The following is a 26,845-nucleotide window of genomic DNA, read 5'->3' on the forward strand; positions in this document are numbered from 1 at the left end:
CCATTTTATGTATGATCTTGTAAGATTCTTAGTTGTGTTCTTTGAATTTTTCAAATTGTGATGTTCAACTTATTTATTTTTTCTCTTGTTATTGTGTTTTTGGTATCGTATTTGGGAATCCTTTGTAAGTTCAGTGATGTAAATATTTGACTCTGTTCTATTTTTTTTTCTTTCAAGAGTTTCATACTTTTAGCTCTTTCACTAGCCTTCTTGAGTTTCTTTTTTGCATATGGTATTAAATAAAGGTTATTTTTTTTGTGTGTGTCTATATAGTTACCAAAACACCCTTTATTTATTTTTGAATGTTTATAGGTGGTATTTAATTTTTATATTTTCAACCTGTTGATTAATGGTGTAGAGAATACAGTTAAATTTTACATGTTACTCTTAGACCTTGTAACTTTTCTTGATTCACTTTCAAATCTCGAACATTATTTTTGTAGAGGTATGTTCATATTTTCTATATAGAAATTTGTTATCTGAAAATAGAAACTCCAATGAGTACCTTTCCTGTTGAAATGTTTGGTTCATTTTCTTGCATATTTTCCTGGATAAAAGTTATACTTCTATATTTAATGGGAATGATGAAAGTGTACATTCTGATATGGCTTCCAGAAATAGAGGAAAATAATTCATTTTGTCATGCATATAATGTTAGTTTTGTTTCAACTTTACTAAAGATATTTTTAGTTTTCTAAGAATTTTCATCCTAAAAATATGTTTACTGTTTCTGGATTATTTAATATACTATTTACTATTAAATTGTTTTCATTATTAAGTAGGTTTATATGACAGATTATGTTGATTCATTTTCAAAGGTTGAACAGGACTGAATCCCTAAAATAAATGCTAATTTGTTCTGCTGTTTAAATAAATTTATACATTACTTAATTGTATTCGTTAATATATTTTTAAGGTTTTTGCATCTATATTATGAGAGATATTGATTTATAGTTTTTTTTATATTTGTTAGTTAAAATATTATTATATTTCTCTAATTCTGAAATAGAAATAACAATAGATTTATAGAATGATTGGGATGGGTTCCCTCATCTTCAATCTTTTGGAAATATTATGCATAATTAGTATTAGTTCTTCAAAGTTTAAATATTTAGCAATATTCCCCAGTAAAACAATTATATCATTAAGACTTTATTTTTGTGAGGTTTTAATTTTTTTCTTAATTGGCATAGCAGCATTAAAATCATCTATATTACAGTAAATTGTAATGACTTATACTTTTCCAAATATTTTCATATTTATTTAAATCCCCAAATTCACTTGTGAAAATCTTTCCACAATATTCATTTCTTATTGTTTAGAGTATCAATAAAGATATACTCTATTTCATTTCTGATATTAGTAATTTGTGTCCTGCTCTTTCTCTTTTGTCTTCTAGAGTTTTCTCAGTTTTATTAATGTTTTCAAAGAGCCAGCCTTTTTACTATAATTGCTTTTATCCATTGCTTTTCTTTATTTGAGAAAAACTGAACAAACACATTAAAATACATTAATGAGATACAATGTAAAGTTTGATACATGTATACATTGCATAATGTTTATATCATATTAAATTTATAACTTTGTTATGGTAAAAACTTTCAAAATCCTTTCTTCTTGCTTTTCAAAATGTACATTATTGTTATCTCTAGTCAGCATATTGTGCAGTAGTACCCTGCAGCTTCTCATTCTTAACTGTAACTTTGTACCTTACTGATCAACCATATCCCATTTCTCTATCCTTACTTTCCCTAGCCTATGATAGTCATCATTCTATTCTCAACTTTTATGAGATCAACTGTTTTCAAAATCTACATAAGTGAGGTCATGGGATAGTACACATGCCTGGCATATTTGATATAACATAATTATTTCTACTTTTATTCATATTTTCCCTAATAACATTATTTTATTATTTTTATGACTGAATAGTATTCTATAGGGTTTATGTACTACATTTTCTTTATCCATCAATCTGTTGATGGGCAGTTCAGTTCTTTCCATCTCTTGACCATTATAAATAATGCTGCCATAAACATGGGAGTTCAGAGATCATATAAACATACTGATATAATTTCCTTTAGTTATATACATAGTAGTGGTATTGGAGTATTAAATGGTAGTTATATTTCAATTTTTTTTAGAAAATTTCATACTGTTTTCTATATAATGGCTGTACTAATTTGCATTCCTACCAATAGTGGGAATACCATCATTGGCATTTGTTCTCTTTAGTCTTATTTTCTTCTCTTTAGTCTTTTTAGTGTTAACAATTCTTACTGGAATGAGATAACATCTTACTGTGGTTTTAATTTGTATTTCCCTGATTATTAGTTATGTTGAGTATTTTCATATGCCTATTGGACATTTGTATGAGAAGTGTCCATTTAAGTCTTTTGCCTACTTATTTATTTATCTTATTGAGTTCTTGCTACTCTGTACTCCCTACAGTTGAAAGATTGGTGATAAAGGTAAATCTTTCCTCACTGTTTTCTTCAATGTATCTTTTCTTATTATTATACTGAAACTAGGCAATGTGTTCTCTCATTGGGCTTCCACTATTTCTTGTGAAAATAGTCTCATGTGTGAGTTACTGTTGGTATGTCTCTTGAAATGATGTTGAAAGTTCAGATCTTTTTTAAACCTTGTATTTTGTCAGTTTTTCTCTGACTCTGTTTCATTTGGAAAAATGTTACCTTGTTATTGTTAGGTGGGTATAAAAGTTCAGGTTCTTTAGTTAGCCTCCACTCCTACCTAGGAGGTGCAGAATATTTGTTACTTCTGGGGAATGTGGAGAACAGAATCCTGATGAGGCCTTCATTGACACCCTCTTCATGGTAATAAAGAGCTTCTTTGCTTTTAGTCCCTCACCTGGCCTTAACTTTCACCAGGTGGGTGACCTCATTACCAATGAATATTAGGGAATTTATTCCATTAGGTAGCAATTGGGTCCATTACATATCCACTGACAATGCAGTAGAGGCGAGTAAAGGACCATGATACCTTATGACATTAGTGATATAAGTGGTAGAGTAGGACTGGAAAAAGAGAATATGTATGATGAAGTCCTGTCTTCAATTACATGTTTGTAGGGAAGTTCTTATTATAATAAATCAGTGATAAAAGTTCTGACTTTCTTCTTAGCCATTTCAGGTACCACTTCAATACTGGGGATGCTGTGTTTGGTTATAGCCTGGCATAGAGAATGTCTAGGTACTCCATTCAGAATTTCTACCAGAGGTGGGTATGAAGCCAGTGTTTTGCATGTATGTACATGTGTGTGTGTGTGTGCGCATAAGTGTGTTTTGTTAGAGGAGAATGGCTATTATCTAAGAATATTCTGTCTTGGTAAGTTGCTTCTTGCTTTGGCCTTTGGCTAAAAGGATCAATTTATCAGTCTGTTTTCCCCCCACTCCCCCATTTTGGTGCCTCCTTTTTTTTTCCTTTTTTTGTTCTTTTTTTTAAATTATTTTCTCTCTTTGGTTATACATTTATTTGACATATTATACATATATGGAGTATAACTTCCCATTTTTGTGGTTATACATGATGTATAGTTATACCTGTCATATATTCATACATGAAGATAGAAAAGTTATGTGCCATTAATTCTACTGTCTTTTCCATTACCATTCTTTCTTCCTTCCCTTCATTTCCCTTTGTCTAATCCAGTTAACTTCTGTTATCCCTTCCACCCCCTGCTTATTGTGAATCAGCATATGTATATAAGGGAGAAACATCCGGCATTTCATTTTTATTGGAATTGTCTTATTTCACTTACCATTATAGTACCCAGTTCCATTCACTTACCAGCAAATTGTATCATTTTATTCTTCTTTAAGGTGGGGTAATATTTCATTGTGTATATATTTCACATTTTCTTTATCCAATTATCTATTGAAGGACACCTAAGTTTATTCCATAGGTTGGCTATTAAGAATTGAGCTTCTATATGGTATGCTGATTTTAAATTGTTTGGGTATATGTCTAGGAGTGGGATAACCAGGTCAAATGGTGATTCCATTCCAAGTTTTCTAAGCTTTCCAGAGTGATTGCACCAATTTGCAATCCCTCCAGCAATGTATGAGTAAACCTTTTCCCCACAACCTTACCAACATTTATTATTACTTGTATTTTTGATAATTGCCATTCTGACTGAACTGAGATGAAATTTTAGTGTAGTTTTAATTTGCATTTCTGTAATTGCTAGACATGTTAAATATTTTCTTTCATATATTTGTTGACCAGTAGTATTTCTTTTTCTGTGAAGTATCTGATCAGTTCCTTTTCCCATTTATTGATTGAGTTATTTGTTTTTATGCTGTTCAGTTTTTTTGAGTTATTTATAGCATTAACTCTTTATAGCATTAATCTGGAGATTAATGCTCTGAGGTGCAAGTGGCAAAGATTTTTCTCCCATTCTGTAAGCTTTCTCTTCAGGTTCTTGATTGTTTCCTTTGCTGTGAAAAGCTTTTTAGTTTGAATATCCATCCCATTTATTGATTTTTGATTTTCCTTCTTGCTCTTTAGGGGTCTCGTTGAGGAATGCAGTTTCTAAGCTGACATGATGGAGATTTGAGCCTATTTTTTCTTCTAGTAGGTGCAGGGTCTCTGGTCTAGTGCCTAGGACCTATCCATCTGTTCTTGGACTTACTTTCTTTGTACTCGATCTACACCTGTTTTTCTTTCCAATTTGCCAACTTCTCTTGCCTGACATTTACATGAAAGAAATGGGGTCAGAGTCTTATCATTTTTCCATTCCTCATCAGTCTTTCTCTAACTTCAACTTTTAGAGTTATATTGTTCTCCTTTTATGTGCATTGTTTACCATTATGTTATATACTTACAGTAAGGAACAAGGAAAATTAAATATTCCTAGATGCAGAAGTCCTGTTACATAATTTGAAAATTTATGGTGATCTCTTTACTGAAGGAACTGTCCTCTATTTACCAATCATTCATTATTGGTTTCTTCTGATTGCACAGAATGGTTAAAGCCCTAGTTGACATTCAGATATTCTGTGTTCCTTTTATTTCCTTATCTCAGTAAGTGCCATTATAATTTTTTCACTGATTATTATATTATACTTGAGTTCTGATGATTGAGACCTTCTAAATGTCCTCTCATTTTTCATGGTAGTGTTCTATTCATCGATATTATTAATCCTTGTTCACTAATGACTTGTGCTACCATTATTCTTACTAATTGAGGTTATTTACAACTACAATATAGTAATTTTATTAGTAGTAAGGATTTTGTAATTGCTATTGTCTCTCCCATCAAGTCATTTTAAATTACTTTTCAAAAGAGGTATCCTATGAGACATTCACATAATCCAATCATTTAATAGGAGTATTGATGTGATATAATATATTAATGACTTTTGATTCTGCCACAGAAATCTTGTTATTTATCAGACTTAGTTTGGGGCACCACTTTTTAATTCCCATAGATATAATCCTAACATCATATCCGTAATCACTTCTTTCCAGGATCTTAAATTTCATATCTTTCACAGAATGCTAGAATTTTACTGAATTCAATTATTTATGTTTTCTTTTCCCCTTGATCCACCATTTCCATAATTCTGTATATATCCTTAGCTCTTGCCTTTACTCTTATTCCTGGCATTGTTATTCCTTTGGGAGGATAGATAGTTAATTATAGTAAATATATGGCAGAAAGGAGTCTTTCTAAAAGTGATAAGTTGGGCTGGGGATGTGGCTCAAGCTGTAGCGCACTCGCCTGGCATGCGTGCGGCCTGGGTTCAATCCTCAGCACCACATACAAACAAAAATGTTGTATCCAATGAGAACTGAAAAATAAATATTAAAATTCTCTCTCTCTCTCTCTCTGTCTCTTTCTCTCTCTCTCTCTCTCTCTCTCTCTCTCTCTCTCTCTCTCTCTCCCTCTCTCTCTAAAAAAAAAATAAAATAAAAAAATAAAATAAAAGTGATAAGTATCATGAACCATACCAAGACAAGTACTCAAAGATATAATAACATCTTCATATAGTAATTGATATATAATTATAATACTTATTTCAAATTTGAACAACTTAGTTTTTTTCTGTATATCATGGAAAAATACTAAAGAAACAATACCAAGCTCATTGAGTTTTATGAGATCTAGTATTTGTTTTAAATTTACTTTATTTTGAATAGAATAAAAGAAATCACTTTCACAGTGCCGTAAAACAAAAAAAATATTGCAATTCTGAAAATAAGATAAGCATTTATTCTATGTATTTGGAATATGTCAGTTAATGTGGGACAGGTTTTATATGAGAAAAAAAGGATTTTCATTTTTTCCAATATGTTTTAATCCTTCAATTATAAAACTTACAGTTAGTTTTCCCATTCATCTTCTATGATAAAAGATATTTTTTCAATACATATTTCTCACTTTTCCTTAATTATTCTTTCAATTAAAAAGCATATCTTTAAGCACTTTTATTGAAATGAACGTGTGATTCATAAAGCTCCTGTGATGTTGTTAGTGTAAGTTTAGAAGCATTGGCCTATCATTAACTCTTGAGTATTCCACTGAACAAATATGCTCTTATAATGTAACAGAAAATTTAAAAATTGTTTTTTAAAAATGCAAATTTCCATTAAAATGTATCTAAAAATATGTCAGTTATCATTTCATTTATAGATTTCCATAAAATTTATAGTATAACTTCCAGAATTAAGTCACTATTTTAAAAAATCATCAACAAATATATCAATTTTTTTTCTGATGTACTATGTTAAAAAGAGTCACAATTCCTTTAATTTTAAGTAATTCATATCTGGTAAAGAAAATATGCAAAAATAAGTAATTTTATCTCAATTAGCATAATTCAAGTCATAAGCTAACATAAGAGTAAAAGTAAGATATGAAAAAATAGAGAAGGAGATGGAGCAAGATGTTCAAATACATCTGAGAAAGGAAGTAAATAGAGAATTGAAATAGAGGATATGTTTCCTGGTCAAATCATAGTAACTGTGAAATTTTGCTGAACTAAGAGTATAGAGATATTATGATGCCATATTTTGGTGTGCAGAAAATATGTGTAATTAGAGTGAATTAGGCATGTCTCCACTCTACATACTGAGAGAAAAAGAGAAAAAAAAAAGACCTTGTAGATAAGTCTAAGGAATTTGGATTTATTTTTGAATATTAGTGGTTACCATATTTATGTGATGAAATAGACTGGTGAATTTTGAAAAGTACGAATTACAAACATTCCCCAAATCATCTGAATCAGAGCTCTTTTGAAATATTGATGAATCTTCGAGAAACAAATTATCGGATTACAGGAACACCAGAATTTATTGGAATCATGAGTGAATTCAGGTGTCAAGGGTAATTGAAAGAAAAATATCCTCTGATATGTATTTTGTAAAATATACAATATTTTGAAGTGATTGGGAAGAATCTTGTTAGTAGCACTTTAGAGTGAATACGAGCACTGTTGTAGGTAAAGCTGTTGTCCTGCAGTGATATTCAATTCTAAACCCTAGGACATATAAATATATTACTTAACATGACAAAAGGGACTTTGAAGATATATTTTTAGAAGCTTCTTTATATTGGGAAAGTTTTTCTGGATTAAGCAAGTGTGTCCAATGTCCTTATAAAGAGCTTAAAAGTGGCAGAGGTAGAGCTGATGTAATGGCAGAGTAGATCAGAATGATGCAATAATAATAGAACTTAATTCATCTTTTCAGAATTTGATGATGTAAGAAAAAAAAATCATGAGCTAAACATGTGAGAGGTATCTAGAATCTGGTAAAGTCAAAGGAACAAATTCTCCACTTACACCTCTAGAAGGGAAGACAGACATATCAACCCCTTAATTGCAACCCTATGGGGCTCATTTCAGATTTTTTACCTCTTCAAAAGGAAGGTCATATGCCTTTGTGTTGTTTTAAGTCACTGCATTTTGTGGTAATTTGTTAAAGAAACAATAGTAAACTAGTATAAGCATAGACTTATCTATGAGATTATTCTGATTTGAATCATGGTTTAACTCTTAGTCAATTGTGTGACTTGTTGACCCTGGGACCTATATTTAGAACCTCCCTGTTTTGTCCAGTTTTTTTTTTTTTTTTGCCATTGTGATGAAAACGTCTGAGAGGAAAAATTGTAGAGCAGTAAAACTTTATTTGTTGCTCATGGTTTCAGAGGTCTCATTCCACAGACAACCCACTCCCTTGCTCAGAACAGAAGATGAGGAAGTACATCATGGCAAAAGAGGGAAGCAGCTCAGGATATGAGGAAGCATAGCAATCTCTGACTCACCAGGAACAAAAATATACCCAAAGATATGCCTCCAGGTACCCACCTCCTCTAGCCACACCCTATCTGCTCACAGTTACAACCCAGTTAATTCATTCAAGTGTCTCAATGCTCTGATTAGGTTAAGGATTTCATAACCCAATTATTTCATCTCTAGACTTTTTTTACATCATCTCACACATGGGCTTTTGGGGGATACCACATACCTAAATACAAAACAAAAACAAAAGTAAAACACTACCTCATTATTTTTTAATAAGGATACTGACAAAATTTGGAGAATAGTACATATTTTTTTTAAATAATCAGTTTTATTTTTTATTATTAGCACAAAAAATCTACTAGCAAAACTTAAGCTTGAGCTACTAATTAAGTTCTTGCAATATGTGATGTAATCCTATCATAGTGTAAGAGTTAAAAAAGGAGGATTGCATGTACTTATAAATCATTCATTCAAAAACTGTGGTACACAGCAGTTAAGGGAAGATAATGCATCATGACAAAAATATTTATATATCTCCATTTTCCAATACTGGGCAATATTAACTGAAGAAGTGCTTCATTCATTCACTAGATATTAATGAGCACTTGCTGTGTGAATTTGTAGGCATTTTTAAGTGCCAATGAATTAAAGAGACAAATTACTGCCCTCCTGGAGATCATATTTGGGGACTAAGATACAAAAACCAATTAATGAGTATAACATGAAGCAATAATAAGTGCTACAAAAGAAAATACAGCAGAGAAAGAAGTAAGAGATGATATGGGTCAAATTTTAGAAATAAAGGTAAGAAATGTTTCTCTGAGATGATCTCATGATGATAATTGAAATTGGCCCTGGGAAGATAATTTCCTATAGGTCTAAGTAAGGTTGGATGAAATTTTTGTGCTGCCTAATCATTATAATAAAATACCAGATCTTTGAACCTTACAATTTGACCATTGTGCTTCCCAGCAACTCTGGTATTTAAATAATGACTGAGGTGGTTGAGGCAGAAATTCTTATGAGTACACAAACTGCATTGAAAATTATAAAGTTGGTCATTCATATAAAAATATTTACTTGGGGAGCAGACATGGAGATATAATGTCTGCCCCTTTCAGCAAACTTCTGTAGCATTCTCATACACACACACCCATGGTTAAAACACATCACCTCTTACTGAAGCCTGAATTGCTGGGTCAGATGTGCATGCATACTGAAGAAAACTTTCAACTCTAGCATTCATTGACCCCTCATATGCATTTTAATTTTTAGGTTCACAAACTATTATTAAAATCTCTTATGTGCCATGATTCCTAAAAGAATAATAATACAAAAGTCTGAAAAACAGTTTACCAGGAAAATTTAAAAATACTTTCAGAAAAATAAAAGTGAAAACACTAGTTATGAACACTATGGGATGTAGAAAAAAACTATTAAGAAGGGAATTTATAGCTAAATCATATATATATTCAAAAGACAAAACCAGAGATCCACCCACACCCGCCTGCATGGGACGAAGGCTCACATTAGGACTGGGTTGACCTTCCACCAGCAGATATGTACCAGAGCCAGCCTCCAGCACAAAACCACCCCTCCTGACCAACAGACTACTGCTGGAGGTCAGGCCAGACCTAGATCAGCCTACACCTGCTCAGGACCCAGGTTCAGGGTAGGTTTGAGTTCACCCACTCCCCCAAATGGGAGCCTAAGCCTAACCCACTTCCATATTAGGACACTAAAATCATTGCCATTGGCTTCCCCACACAGTATTCTCTACCATTTTGACAAAATAAAGAGTCTAGAAGCAGTTGCAACTCAGAGCAGACATTCCAAAGAGTGTGAGGTCCACCCCTTCAGCCCCATCTCTATAAGACATTGCTACTTTTTGGGGTACCTCAACTATTATCTTGAGTTACCTCAACTATTGCCACCACCTTTAGTTGTAATAGCATACATTGAGGGACACCAGTAGGGTCTGGAAGCCCAACAACAAGATGAGGTACAGACAATCTGCATGGGTACTATAAGAATGTAGGGTAGAAACTGTAGTATCTCAGATCCACACAACGAAAGGAAGACACATACACAACAAGAAAAACAAGGGAGTAAAGTGCCCCAAACAAACAAGGACACTATAATAATAGAAACCATGACAGTAAAGTTGATGAAATTTCAGAGAAGGAGTTCAGAAGGTCCATTATTAAAATTATCTGTGAATTAAAGAATGACCTAAATGAGCAAATACTGGCAAAAATTGATCACTCCAACAAAGATATAAAAGAGCAAATACAGGTAGCAAAAGACTACTTCAAGAAAGAGATAGAGACTGAAAAATAACCAGTCAGGAATCCTTGAAATGATAGAAACAATAAACCACCACCACCAACAACAACAATAAAAAACCAAAACTCAATAGAAACTCAATAGAAACCAACAGACTAGATCACTTGGAAGAAAGAATAACAGATAATGAAGACAAAGTATACAATCTGGAAAACAAAGATGATCACACAGTGATGATAGTAAACAGAACATCCAAGAATTATGGGACAACATCAAAAAAACAAACCTAAGAGTTATTGGGATAGAGGAAGGCACAGAGTTTCAAACCAAAGAAATGCACAATATTTTCAATGAGATAATATCAGAAAATTTCCCAAGCATGAAGAATGAATTGGAAAACTAAATAAAAGAGGCTTACAGGACACCAAATGTACAAAATTAAAACAGACCTACACCAAGGCACATTATAATGAAAATGCATAGCATACAGAATAAGGATAGTATCTTAAAAGCAAAAGAAAGAGGAATCATATCACATATAGGGGGAGACAAATTTGTTTTTCAGCAGATTTTTCAATCCAGACTCTCAAAGCCAGAAGATCATGGAACAACATATACCAAGCTCTTAAAGAAAATGGATGCCAACCAAGAATCTTATATTTAACAAAATTAGGTGTTAGATTTGATTAATAAAAACCTTTTATGATAAACAAAAGTTATAAGAATTTACAACTAGAAAGCCTACACTACAGAACATACACAGCAAAATATTCCACAAAGAGGAAAAAAAAAACAATGATGAAAATCAGCAGAGGGAGGTATTAAATTAAAGGAAAATATAATCAGAGGAGTAACCAAGTCATGGTAAATACCAAAAATAAACAAAAATGGCTGGGTATACAAATCATGTCTTAATAATAACCCCTGAATGTTAATGGCCTAAACTCACCAATCAAAAGACGTAGACTAGAAGATTAGATAAAAAAATAAAAGACCCAACAATATGCTGCCTCCAAGAGACTCATAGGAAAAGAAATCCAAAGGCTAAAGGTGGAGGGTTGGGAAAAATCATACCACTGACATAGACTATGGAAGCAGGCAGGATTTCCATCCTCATATCAAATAAAGTAGACTTCAAGCTAAGATCAATCAAAAGGGATAAAGAAGGGCACAACATACTTCTCAAGGGAACCATACACCAACAAGACTTAACAATTGTAAATATATTTGCCCCAAACAATGGAGTGTCTATGTTTATCAAACAAACTCTTCTCAAGCTCAAGAGTCAAATAAACCACAATACAATACTTCTGGGTGACTTTAACATACCATTTTTATCACTAGATAGATCTTCCAAACAAAAGCTAAACAAATAAATAATAGAACTCAATCGACAACTTAGATTTAACACACATATATGAAATATTTCATCCTTCAATGCGAGAATACACTTTCTTCTCAGTAGCACATGGATCCTTCTCTAAAATAGACCTTGTATTATGCCACAAAGTAACTCTTAGCAAGTATAAAAAAAAGAGATACTGCATTCTATCAGATCATAATGAAATGAAATTAGAAATCAATGATAAAATAAGAAATATGAGCTACTCCAACAATTGGAGACTAAATAATATGCTACTGAATGAACAATGGGTTGCAGAACACATCAAGAAAGAGATTAAAAGATTTTTACAGGTGAATGAGAACACAGATATAACATATTGAAATCTCCGGGACACTAAGAAAGCAGTTCTAAGAAAGAAGTTAATTGCATGGAGTTCATTCCTTTAAGATAAAAAAAATGCCAACAAATAAATGACTTAACATTACATCTCAAAGGCCTAGAAAAAAAGTACAAATCAACACAAAAAACAGTAGAAGATAGGAAATAATAATTAAAATCAGAGCTGAAATTAATAAAATTGAAACAAAAGAAACAATTTTAAAAAATTGACAAAACAAAAAAGTTGGTTCTTTGAAAAAATAAATAAAATTGAAAGGCCCTTAGCCATGCTAACATAGAGAAGGAGAGAGAAAACTTAAATTACTAACATAAGTGATGAAAAAGGAAATACAGAATATAATTAGAATTTTTTTTTGAAAACTTGTAGTCCAATAAGATAGAAAATATTGAAGGCACTGACAAATTTCTAGAGTCATATAATTTGCCCAAATTGAATCAGAATTGAATAGAAGATGCCATCAGAAGTCTTCCAACAAAGAAAAGCCCAGGACCAGATGGATACACAGATGAGTTCTATAATACCTTTAAAGAAGAACTAATACCAATACTCTTCAATTTATTTCAGGAAATATAAAAAGAGGCAGCACTTCCAAACTCATTCTATGAGGCCAATATCACCCTGATTCCAAAAACCAGGAAAAGACATTAAAAAAAATCTTCAGACCAATGTCTAACGAACATAGATGCAAAAATTCTTAATAAAACTCTGACAAAAACATATCAAAAGGATTGTGTACCACAATCAAGTGGAATTCATCCCAGAGACGCAAGTTTGGTTTAACATATGGAAATCCATACATATAATTCATCACATCAATAGACATAAATATAAGAATCATACGATCATCTCAATAGATGCAGAAAAAGCATTTGACAAAATAGAGCACCCCTTTAAGTTCAAAACAGTAGAAAAATAAAGAAAAATAGGAACATATCTTAACATCATAAAGCATATTTATCCTAAGTCTGAGGCTCACATCATTCTAAATGGAGAAAAATTTAAAGCATTACATCTAAAAACTGGAACAAGAAAGGGATGCCCTCTTTCACAACTTCTATTTAACATAGTCCTTCAAACACTGACCAGAGCAATTAAACAGATGAAAAAAGTTAAAAGGAAACACATAGGAAAAGAAGAACTTAAATTGGCACTATTTGGTGATGGTATGATTCTATACCTAGAAGAACCAAAAATTTCCACCAGAAAACTTCGAGAACTAGTAAATAAATTCAGCAATGAAACACAATATAAAATCAACACCTATAAATTAAAGGCATTTCTGTATATCAGTGACAAATCCTCAGAAAGGGAAACAAGAAAAACTACCCCATTTATAATAGCCTCAAAAACAAACAAAAAACAAAAAAACAAACAACAACAACAAAAAAAAAAACCTTGGGAATCAAGTTAATGAAAGAGGTGAGAAATTATATAATAAAAATTACAGAACCCTAACAAAAGAAATCAAAGAAGACCTTAGAGATGGAAAGATCTATCTTGTGAGGTTAGAAATGATGGTGGAATGTGATGGACATTAATATCCAAAGTATATGTATAAAGACACAAATTGGTGTGAATATACTTTGTATACAACAGAGACATGAAAAATTGTGCTCTACATGTGTGATATAAACTGTAATGCATTCCACTGTCATATATAAGTAAAAAAAATAATAAAAAAGATAAAAGCCAGTTATTAACACTAAACTAACACCCACCCTAAAACATTAGAAAAATTAGACTAAACTATACCAAAGTTAGCCAAAGGAAGCAAGTAATGATGAACAGAATTTGGCAAAGGAAGGAATAAGAAAATTATAAAGGAAATCAGCAATATTGAAAGTTCTTTACAAAATTGACATATTTCAAAACTTTACCTATATTCACAAGAACAAAGTAGAGAACAGTCAAAATTTCTAACGTTGGAAATAAAGAGAAGGCATCATTTCCAAAGTTTTCTTAATGATGATGTGCATGATTAGTGTGAGGAATAAATTTGATAAATAAAATGAATACATTTCTTTTTTTTTAGTTATTTTTAGCTTTACTTGAAAGTAGAATACATTTTTATATAATTGTACAACCATGGAATATATCTAATTAGGAGAAATGGGTACATTTCTAAGAAAAACATTGAACTATAGAAACTGAATCCAGAAAAAAATGGAAAATATGGACAGATGCAGAAATGTAAGATATTAAATTAGTAATAAAAACTTTGTAAAAAAAATAATCCAAGCTAATAGTAACAAAAATGGCATGGTATTGGCACCCAAATGGACATGTAAACCAATGATACAGAATAGAAGACACAGAGGCAAACCCACATAAATACAGTTATTCATAATAGACAAAGGCACCAAAAATATACATTGAAAAAAAAGATAGCCTCTTCAACAAATGGTGCTGGGAGAACTGGAAATCCATATGTAGCAAAAATGAAAATAAACTCCTATCTCTCACCATGAACAAAAATCAACTCAAATTGGATCAAAGATTTAGGAATTAGACCAGAGACCCTGTGCCTAATAGAAGAAAAAGTAGGTCCAAATATTCATCATGTTGAATTAGGCCCCGACTTCCTTAACAAGACTCTTAAAAGTGCCAGAAATAAAATCAAGAATTAATAAATGGGATGTATTCAAACTAAAAAGCTTCTTCTCAGAAAAAGAAACAATCAGTGAGGTGAATAGAGAGCCTACATTTTGGGAGCAAAGTTTTGTAACATGCAGGTCAGATACAGAATTAATCTCTAGGTTATATAAAGAACTCAAAAATCTTAACACCAAAAAAATCCACAAAAACCCAGTCAAGAAATGGGCTAAGGAGCTGAACAGACACTTCTCAGAAAAAGATTTATATTTGATCAACAAATATACAAAAAAAATGTTCAACATCTCTAGTAATTAAAAAAATGCAAAGAAACTACTCTAAGATTTCATCTTATGCCAGTCAGAATCGCAGTTATCAAGAATACAAACAACAATAAACGTTGGTGAGTATGTGGAGGAAAAGGCACACTCATTCATTCCTGGTGGGACTACAAATTGGTGCAACCACTCTAGAAAGCAGTATAAAGATTCCTTAGTGGGCTGGAGATGTGGCTCAGTGGTAGCGCGCTTGCCTGGCATGCGTGCGGCCCGGGTTCGATCCTCAGCACCACATACCAACAAAGATGTTGTGTCCGCCAATAACTAAAAAATAAAATATTAAAATTCTCTCTCTCTCTCTCTCTCTCTCTCTCTCTCTCTCACTCTCTCTCCCTCTCTCTTTAAAAAAAAAAAAAAAGATTCCTTAGAAAACTTGGAATGGAACCACCATTTGACCCAGCTATCCCACTCCTTGGTCTATACGCAAAGGCATTAAAATCATCATACTATAGTAACACAGCCACAGCAATGTTTAGAGCAGCTCAATTCACAATGGCTAAACTGTGGAAGCAACCTAGAAGCCCTTCAAAAGACGAATGGATAAATAAACTGTGGTATATATACACAATGGAATATTACTCAGCATTTAAAGAGAATAAAATTATTGCATTTGCAGGTAAAAGGATGGAGCTGGAGAATATCATGCTCAGTGAAGGAAGCCAATCCCAAAAAATCAAGGGCCTAATATTTTCTCTGATAAGTGAATGCTGATCTATAATGGAGGGATGCATGCATGGAAAAAATGGAGGAACTCTGATGGGGCAAAGGGGAGGGAAAGAGTTGGGTATCAGGGCAGGAATTATGGTGGAATGAGATGGACATCATTACCCTAGGTACATGTATGACTGCACATATGGTGTGATGTTACATCATGTATAACCATAGAAATGAAAAGTTGTTCTGCAATTGTGTACAATGAATCAAAATGCATTCTGTTGTCATATATAACTAATTAAAATTAAAAAAATCAAGCTAAAGTGATCTTACTGTTGCATCTTATCCTACAAATGTTTTTCCTTGCACCTTGCTCTATGAATTTCTATTTTGACACATTATCTGTGGGGCCAAAATGCTCTGGCAGCCTTAGTGAGCCAGTCACAATGTCATGTGGAGCTCATTTTTCTAGAAAATGGAATCTGATCTTCCTATGTGTATAAGAATTATCTTTCTCAATTGTTTTCAGAAAGATGATACACATTATTATAGAAATTAAAAAAAATGTTTAAGAAATGTAAAAATAAGCATCTGAAGCAAATTTCTTACATGATAAAAAACTAAAGATATAGAGCCAGGTAACATCTGTAAACTGAAAATAGAAAACTAACAACAAAAAAGAAAAAAAGAAAGAAAATTATATATCACAGGATTTTAATGAAAATTTTGTTTTCACTAGTGAATATCATATACTCCAAAGAAGAGGATTTTATGAATAAGACTTGATATATTTATATAGTTTTTCTCCAAGAAATGAAATGATGTCCATAGAATAAATAAAGTATAATTTGACTGGTTACTGTGTTTCCTACTTAGAAGTGTTAGTGACCTAAATTTGTGCTGATATGAAGCTATTTCTGTTTTCTTAAATGTCAGAGAATCTCAATATCCTTTTTTGGGCCTGAATAATAATCTGCCTCCATTTTCTCTTTACCTACATTTACAAACATTTATATAGCATCAAACCAGTTTATGATAAGTGAGTGATCACCAGAAGGTATCACAATGAAATAATTGTATCAGTTATGGTGAACTAAATAGAGATAGATGTATTTCCTTAAATAATTTTCTTCATAGTCAAATTTTTAATCATCAGAAAAAAAAATTGGATGGTAAATTTTATTCTTCTAATTTATACACTTCTTATTCCTTGGACATTTTCTTCTTGTTTAGTGATTTTGGGCTTAGTTTTCAAATTTTATATAAAAATATCAAAATAAATTTACTCTTATTTCCTGTCAAATGGTTCTCTTATTTGTGCCAGTCTCCTGCCACAGTCATTACTTGTGACCAAAAATTTCAACTCTTTTTTTTTCTTACCCTTATCATCCCTTCCCATGCATATTTCTCTACTACCTCTGGAATATTGAGTTGCTCTATTTTCATCTTGAAGTGTTTTCTATTTTTTTTCTTATTGTTTGCTTTTTGTCACTTTGTTATTTTACTTCCCTATTTCTGATGTTTCTGAGTCTATTCCTCTATGTCAGATCCTACAGGATCTCTGTGCTCTCTATTACCTTATATATATATGAAATATAATAGTGTCTTTTGAAAAGTTTCAATAAGCACAGAGATATGTTGTTGAATCCATTTCAAACTCAGAACATTAGTATAAGAACTAAAAGCAATGAGAAGACATAGGATAAGAAAAACATGGAAAAGAAGGTGAAAAAATTTGATGAGAGTAGAATATGTAAATATTGGGAGGAGGGGGAATGTACAGCGCAGTGCATAAGAGAGAAAGTTAAAAAGTGAAAAAGCAAGGAAGACACAAATAATTACTCCAAGGGTGGAGGATGTGCCCAAAACAACAAGGACAGGAAGTGAATAAATACGCGGGAAAGCTTGAGAACTGAGACTGCTTCTAAAACTCTTAGTGAAGGCTGATTGTTCACTCTGTGAGCTTATCAAGAGTTGTCCCAAAAGCTTTTGGTGTTGAAAGGCCCTCAGTAGCTGAAGTGGAACTGGCAGCTTAATGGCTGCAGAGCCGCTGCCTGCACTCTGTGCTTTGGCCCTGCGGCCCCCACACAGGCACCATTCATAAGTGGCCTCAGTGTTTCTTTCCTCTGAGAAGTTCAATGTGGAAGCCTTAGTTAAGAATAAAAAGCCATTATAATTTTTTTCCATGAATATGGATAAGCTTCAACAATACTGTGTTTTTAAAACACACACACACACACTCACTACATAGTGGAAACTAATAAAGACTTTCACATGGAATTGTTGCCACCATGCATAATTCATAGAGAAGAAATTAGAAGAAAGCAGGCAGACATTGACTTCCTTTAGTTTTTGTTTAATTTTTTTCTGACTTTTAATTTATTCCTGTGGGGGAAAATGCTTCTCTTGTGTTCTATTGATATTGTTTTGTAGTAAGTTTTAAGTGTCATCCAGGTTTCCTTATTCAATCTAAAATCATACTTTATGTTAATTTTACTCTTTATTGTTTATAGTATAATTTGTTTTTAATCATCATCTTTTAGAGAATTTCATTTAGGACTCAAGAACCATTATCCTTCAGTGATTCTACAGTAATGAAGCATATTTGCAACACAATATTTTTCTTAAATCTGTGGATATTATCATCATATGTATTTTCAGACTGCTAGAATGTCTTCGTGTAACTGAATTAAATTGAATTAAATATAGTTTAATTAAATTAAGAAAATTAAATTACTCATTACTAGTAATAACTTTAAGCTTTAGAATGCTTTTGAATTGGAAAAGAATTTGAATATCTGGCTTAACAGCTCCAATGTGGTATGAAATTAATTTGCATTATACATATCTCACTTCTTTTCAATAAATGCATAGATGGAAGACAGAGTGAGAGAGATAAGAAGCTCTGAAAAACCACTTTTAAAGTTTATTAATTAAAAAGAATATTTTCCATGGTGAACAATTGAACTAAAACATGATTTACTTATTGAAGAAAAATGTTCGATTATATAATAACATTGAATAACAAATCATGAAGTATCTGAAAAACAGGTCATATAATTTCATTATATTCCAATATAAATGCTAGAACTATTGTTTCTAATGCTAATAAATTCATTTTTAAGGGACTACATAGTTAAAGGAAAGGATAATGATAGGTAAAAACCAGAAGTATAACCTTATATTTCTTCCATTATACCTGTTAATTTTGCTATTCTGAATTTGTAATTCCAGGATGATTTTACATCTCATTTCCTGCCAAGTAAATTTTCACAGCAGATAGGATCCACCATCTATTTTTTAGAAATTGTTACATTTTCCTAAAATATATTTTTGTAAGTAAGGTATGGGAAATATTTAGAGCTTTCTATTGACTTAATTACATGAATATATATAATTTTGTAGTGTTGGATAACACATCCAAAATTTCTCCCTACTTGACACCAGTTGCATTCAATTTTATAGTAAGGCATTTGTACCTAATTTCCTTGGTGTGTTATTTTGTATCTTAATTGATCATTGAGTTCACAATATCCAGTAGATGGTAACTATCAGCTCTGAAATAACATTATTAAAAAGTATTCTAAAATTGGGACCTCCAGAAAGCCTCATATATTTCATCTCAGGAAAAAATAAATTTCTTAATAGAATTTTTGCCATGGAAAGGGCTCAACAATGAGGTTAGAAAGAAAAAGCAAATTCAAAATTTTAATTAAGAAAGATAAAGAAACTAAGGTATAAGGATGTGTATGCACATAAAAGCACACAACCTGAAACTCTAAAAGTATGTGGAACACAACAGAGAAATATGTCACAGAATCAGAAAATGTGGAAGTATTTGATGTAGTCATTTATTTCTTAAGAATCATTTCTTTAAAACGGTACTTTTCAAGTTTTCCCTTTATAGGTATTAATATCATATTTATCAAATCAGTTAAGCATGATACTCTAAGATGAGAGAAATTTATCTCTGATAAATTATCTATACATTTCTAATTATAATAGAAAGTGTTCTTAGCTTCAACATACATACCAATTAGGTTTCCGTTTTGCAATACATTGGAGGAGAAATAATGAAACACTCTTATTTGTTTAGTTCTTAAGGACTTTAAATATTTAAATATTGTTTACAATTATGTTTGATTCAAAGCTGTGGATGTTACAACCATTCTAGAACTTGAGGAGAATCACTATATTAATGGCTAAATGTTAATATAGACATACTTTATATTATCTTGGATAATTTGACTATATAAATATAAGCAATTTAAATTTATTTTGTGTATGTATAATTAGTCTTAAAACTATAAAGTGCTAATAATTGCTATTTTAATAGCATTGCATAGCATTTGTTTTAATTCTATTGCTTTACACATTACCAAAGTGAAGTCTCATTTTAATATTGTAAGTGGTGAAAATGTACAAATTTCTGAAATTAAAACTACTTTTAAGGAGTGTAACTAGCTTATATTCACATGTTAATTATAAAGATTATATAGTTGAGTAACTATAAAAACATAGTAAAGCAAAAGCAAAAACAAAAATGCACCAATAAATTTAGTTATTGAACAATGATTTAAACACCTAGTTTAAATTTTTAATACAATTCTAAGTGTATAGTAACAATGAACACCAAATTTAATTAGGGGTAAACTTACTTTAGTCTTTAAGAATCTTTTTTTTAGGTATATTTACTTAATTTGAATCATGACTTACACTAAACATCTCACACCTTGGTGTGTATGTGAAAGCTCTTCATTCTGTCAGAAGATAGAATGTGTAATAAAAGGAATATAATTTGCACATGATTTATAAAAAGATAGTGAACAAATGAAACCAAATTTGGCAGCATATGTCCATCACTTTCCAAAAAAAAAGTGACAGAACTCATAAAAATAAGTTTCTAAGCCATGTAGAAAATCTATCAAAATAAAATAGATAGGTGCAGCCAATTATCCATGGCTAGAAGGAATTAATCATGAAGACTACAGAACTTACCCCTTGTCATGATTACTAAATATGAAGCAATATTCTGATTTTAATTTGAATTTATATATGACTTTGCTTACAGAAAGTGACTGTGATTGTAAATATTGTGCTATATATTTTATTTTAAATTAGTTCATTGATGTTCTGATTTTAAAATATGAACCCCTGAGGGCTGGTTTAATGTAACTTTTCCACAAGTTGTCAATCCATTAGACAGATGAGATTTCTAGATACAAAATCTAAGGTCTAAGCCCTAGTTTGAGAAGGCAATGCTACACTAAAGGACCCTTAAAAATACCTGAGTGAATTCTGAACTCAATGAAAACATCCTCTTCATCTGTAAAAATGTTCACCTTTACTTTAATCAAAAACAGGAAAATTTAGAATCAGAAGAACAATAGAGAATACCCAGCTTACTCAGTATTTTTATAAAGAAAGTAGTTCAAATTTAAGAATGACCTTGTATAGGGCATCAGTAATAAATATACTAAAGATGCAGGAATTTGGCTTCTGACTCATTTGTAAATTTCAATTCTTGCTTACATGCATGTAACTGGCAACATTTACTGAATATCTAAAAGTCCAACTTCATGGTCTGGGGAACAGTCTACAGCTTCTAAGCTGTACTGGAGAAAACATGATAAAAGGAGAATGGAGTGGTGTTTGCTATGCTTTGTAGTCCAGTAAATGTCCCACTTAATTTTTATAAATATCTAGAGAAATTTTCTTACATTTTTATCCAGGTAACATGTATGAGGATATTATTATGGAATTGTGTGCAACAGCAGTGTGTGTGTTGGGATACATCTAAGTCTTACAAATAGAGGAAAAGAAAGCAATACATGATAAATACATATGATAGACCACTAAGCAGCAATGAGTGACAACAACTGTATATATAAAGTATATACAGTCCTAAAAGGATAGATCAAAATATGGGATAAAATCAATGACTACATGAGATACTTAGAATAGCATTTCATGCAAATGTAAACCATGATCAATTAGACAGCTTGTATTTTATGATATGCATATGGTACTGAGGTTCTTGTACATAGAAGTACCAAATCTATTAGCATGGGCACTGATGGGAGTGCCTTCTCCTTACAATTTCAACTGGAAACCACAACAAAAGGGTGTTCCAGGCTCTTGTCCTCCCTTCTGTGATGGATCATAGTTAAACAAGCACAATTCTGTGGAAGCCAGCACAATCCTCCAATTGTCAATTTGGCATCAATATACACCTCCAGTTAATCAGATTTAATATTTTAAGAAAAGAAAGCATCATTCTGATGATGATATAACTTTTCAATATAAGGAGAGCTCTTTTGCACCAAATACATCTCTAAGCACTAAGCCATTTATTTTCTTTTTAAATCACAGTCCTCATACATATTTTAACATATACTGAATTGTAATATAGCCACTAATAACCTATCATTTATTATTATATAGGAAGACAGTGGGGAAGGAAAAATTAATTGATGACAAATACATGCATGACAAGTAAGCATGAAAATGTCCACAGTTATACAGTATCAGCTGTTGTAATACATGCTCATGCTCATATTTAAATTTTCCTTTTATTTTTATTTAATTTGCCACACATTCCATCACTCTATTGGTCTAAACCTTTGAATTATTATTACTCTTTTTCCAGTGGGGAACCCAGGAGGGCCTGAATCAATATTTCCTACTTAAAGTGGTTCCTGAAGTGTCCATAAAAATATTGGTCTTGCCTTTAAGCAGTAGGTCATTCTTTGGAACACTTTTTAATTCTTTCTTATCAAATTATAATTCTCAGAAAATTATAGAACTGATTTTTAGCCATGCTATCATTAGCTGAATTTTTTTATATGGCTCTATTCTCTTATGGAATCAGCTAGCTACTCTACCTTTCATGGTTTGGGAACATAAATATTAATCTCTACTATTGGCAGATGTGTGTGTGTGTGTGTGTGTGTGTGTGTGTGTGCATTTTGCTTTTAACTCAGTAATAATTAACACCAGAATATCCTTAGTGACATGTTGGGTTTGTGGCTCAGTGGTACAGCACTTTCCTAGAATGTGTGAGGCCTTGGGTTCAATCCTCAGCACCACATAAAAAGACAAATAAATAAAAGTTATTGTAGCAATCTGCAATTTTTTTTTAAAAAAAGAATATCCTTGGTGAAAATAAGGGCAAACTGGTATGATCATATGTAATGTTCACCTTTGCTATAGTGAGAATTTTATCCTTAAGCCCATTCATCAAAAACTGAATTATATAGGAAGAGAATGACTAATCTTCAAAATAATTTTAATTTTGTTTCTGTGATTATGGAGAGCTTCTTCTGTGGTGGATTTCTTCTGGTGAGCATTCACATTGGACATGGAAATTTTTCTACTCTACATCTTTCAAAAGGTCATGCAGATATATTTAACTCAGAATTTTAATGTTTAAATAATAGTGCTTCAAATCCCCGACTAACACCCATTTTCAGATGCTCACGAGTAAGTGTACATCCATATATCTGACCATTTCTTTTTCCAAACAGAGTTAATAATCATAAGAACTTCTTTAAGTCTTTTCACTAAGGATAAATCCACCCTGTGCTAAAAATATACTGCTTCAAACATCAACTCTAAAATGGTACCAAACTACCAAATGGAGCCACCTGAAAACAACTTCATTAATTTGTTTCCAAATCTATTAGGCATACATAACTGTCCATATGGCCCTAGCGAGATGTTTTATCAATGGAGCAGAGAAAGAGTCAGTAAATTATTTCTCTTTTGAACTTGCCCTAAATGTATCTTAATTACCTTAATGTGATAGTTATGCAATGTTTTCCATGTACCAATTTATAATATGATGCAACAAATGATGTAAGTAGCATCTCAGACTGCATGGTAACTTCATGTTGGTTTTTTGCAGTAATTATAGAAACTAGAAGCTTTATATGATGACTGCAGAACTTTTCCTCAAACTCTAAGAGGTTGTGCATTAATTTTCACATGGAAAAATTCTAGAAATCTTATAGATTATATTTATTCATCGTATATGTTTCAAGCATTGATCTGCAGGATAATATGAACAAGTGATAATGTGATTTTTATAAGCAGTGAATATTTTCATGAATTCTTTCTCATTACAGATTTCAAAGTAAATTAATTAAAGCAGATTATTCATATATGTTATACAAGTTGCTTCCTGAAACCAGAAACTCACCAAGAATCACTCTTCTTTTCCATTGTCTAAGATTACATGTTGTAAAATATTGTGTTTCACTGTCACCCATATCTCAACAGAACAAATAGTACTTAGCTATTATTATCTTCACTGAAGTGACAGACCCTTAAACCTTGGGAAAACATATTGCCCAATTTCTGTCACCAAGCTTCTTAGATATTTTCTGGTTTTGCTCATCAACTCCAATCAGCATGAGTTCATTGAATGATGATCAGAATAAGCCCTGAGTAACGGGAAAGATGATCAAAATTTTTAGGAAATAGATTTTGACAGAAGTAAGGATTTGACACAGCTCTACAAATAAACAAACATTTTAAAAATTGGGAAAAACACACCAGGTATCATTAGAAGCATCAACTGGTTCCTGTGAAGAAACAACATCTAGACTAAAAGCTGCAATTGAAAGAAGTTTGTGAAAATGTATTTTATTTCTTTCAACATTTCTTCTACACAAGCTAAATGGGAATTTGAAAAATGTGAATATTCTTGCTATCCTTGTGTCTCTTAGGTTTGTGACTATGATTCTAATCTTCTCAGATCTTCTGGAATGTGCTTTTGCTTTTGGTTTACTCTTTTGATAGGGACATGGAGTTCCAGGGACTTGTACTTGGCCTTTTCTATCCCATGGTCCTCACTTCATTTATCATAAGCTAATGTTGGGATTCTGACAGTTGTGAAATTTAGCTCTTCATGTTGTGCACCTAAGAACTAAAGATAAACCCCAGAATAAGTGATGAGATCTATTATGTGCACTTTGAGATGGACCAGAACAAAATATCCATTTATCATCTCACTACTAATAGCCCCTTTCTCTTATGGGTGCAACAGGATAGTGTTCCTGGTCTCAGGAATAATGTCAGCTGAGAGGAAGTGCTAAAAAGTCCCTGAAAAGTTTTTGATTTTTTCATTCCCCAAAGCAATTTTACACTGGGAAATGATTTCAGGTTCCCCTGAGGACCTCTGAGAGGAATGTTATACTTTATAATTGTGGCAATATTTTAAGGTCTTGCTGACATGGTCTTTGCCTCCCTTTCAAGGAGATCAGGGTGTAGAATTGGCTCAAGTCTGAGAATTGAAGTAAGGATCCATAACTCTTTCATTCCGATGTCAAAGAGACCATTACTGACTTCACATATAATCAGAAAAGACAGGCTGGGGATGTGGCTCAAGCGGTAGTGCGCTCCCCTGTCATGCGTGCGGCCCGGGTTCGATCCTCAGCACCACATACCAACAAAGATGTTGTGTCCGCTGAGAACTAAAAAATAAATATTAAAATTCTCTCTCTCTCTCTCTCTCTCTCTCTCTCTCTCTCTCTCTCTCTCTCTCTCTCTCTCTCTCTTTAAAAAAAAAAAAGACAGACGATTTCAGGTTTTCATTTTTGAGATTCTTCTTCCAGAAATCATTTCTGGTAATTAGAAATGTATCAGAAAATGTTCATTCAGGGAAAGGAAATACTTTCTATTAATTAGAAATGATAAATATTTTAATACAGAAGAATAGACATTTATACTATCATTTAAAAGACTGAGTGAATGAAGGTCAGGGAAACTATCTCTAAAAATCTTAGCTTGTCATTAAAATTTTGACAAACAATAATACTTATAGCAGCCAAACAGGTGACTCATAAAGCCTCAGCATGAAAAAAAAAATATCTTGAGTCTCCCTAGGTCATCTGCCACTTCTTCTGGAGAATAATGGATCCTTGTTGGATGATTTTAATCTACAATATGAAGGAAAGGAAGTTATGGAAAACTGAGTTCCCAACACTTTTGCAAAGAAAAATAGACTTGAAAGTTTGCAGTGATAATGCTGCATTAATTACAAACCACTCAACATAAATAGAAAATGTCTATAGGAGTTCCTGGTCTGTTAGATTATATGAAGTTATGAAATTCCATTTTTGCATACATTTGCTTTTCATAGAACTGATCAGTACGTACTATTACTTTAGCATCTGGGATAGTGCCTGCTATTTGGCAGATAATAAGTGTGTATAATCAATTATATGGAATTATATCTAAGTAAAATTTTGACAGAAAACATATCCATATATGCACATTCAAATTATCTTTGTAACTCTTCTGCTCTTTCATTTCTAGATTTAGACAATATACAAAATAGTTTGGCAATATATGAAATTGACTTTCAAATATTTAAAAAACATTTTCTTTTTATTTTTTTAATTGGTACCAAGCATTGGCACTTAACTACAGAGCCATATCCACAGCTATTTTTTATATTTTATTTAGAGATGGGGTCTCACTGAGTTGTTGTGGGCTGCACTAAGTTGTTAAGGCTGGCTTTGAACTCTCTATCCTTCTCCTTCAGCTTCCTGAGTTGCTGAGATTACAGGTATGTGCCACCATGCCAGGCCCCTATTTTTGGGGGGTCTATTTTTCTGTAAGCTGGATTTCCTATGCATTAGAATCATTTCATAAAATATGATTTCAAATAACCATACTGTTCATTTTTTAAAATTTATTTCAATTAGTTACACATGACAGTACAATACATTTTGACACATCATACCTAAAGGGAGCATAACTTCTCATTCTTCTGTTTGCACATTATATAGAATCACACTTATGTAATCATATATGTATATAGATTAATACTGTCCAATTAATTGTATTATCCTTCCTACCTCCATACCCCCTCTATTCCATTTATTCCCCTCTAATTCAAAGTGTCTGTATGTTTCCCTAGACCCCTGATGATTGTGAATTAGCATCTGAATAT

This window comes from Ictidomys tridecemlineatus, chromosome 1 (genome assembly GCF_052094955.1).
Source record: "Ictidomys tridecemlineatus isolate mIctTri1 chromosome 1, mIctTri1.hap1, whole genome shotgun sequence".
Lineage (NCBI taxonomy): Eukaryota > Metazoa > Chordata > Mammalia > Rodentia > Sciuridae > Ictidomys > Ictidomys tridecemlineatus.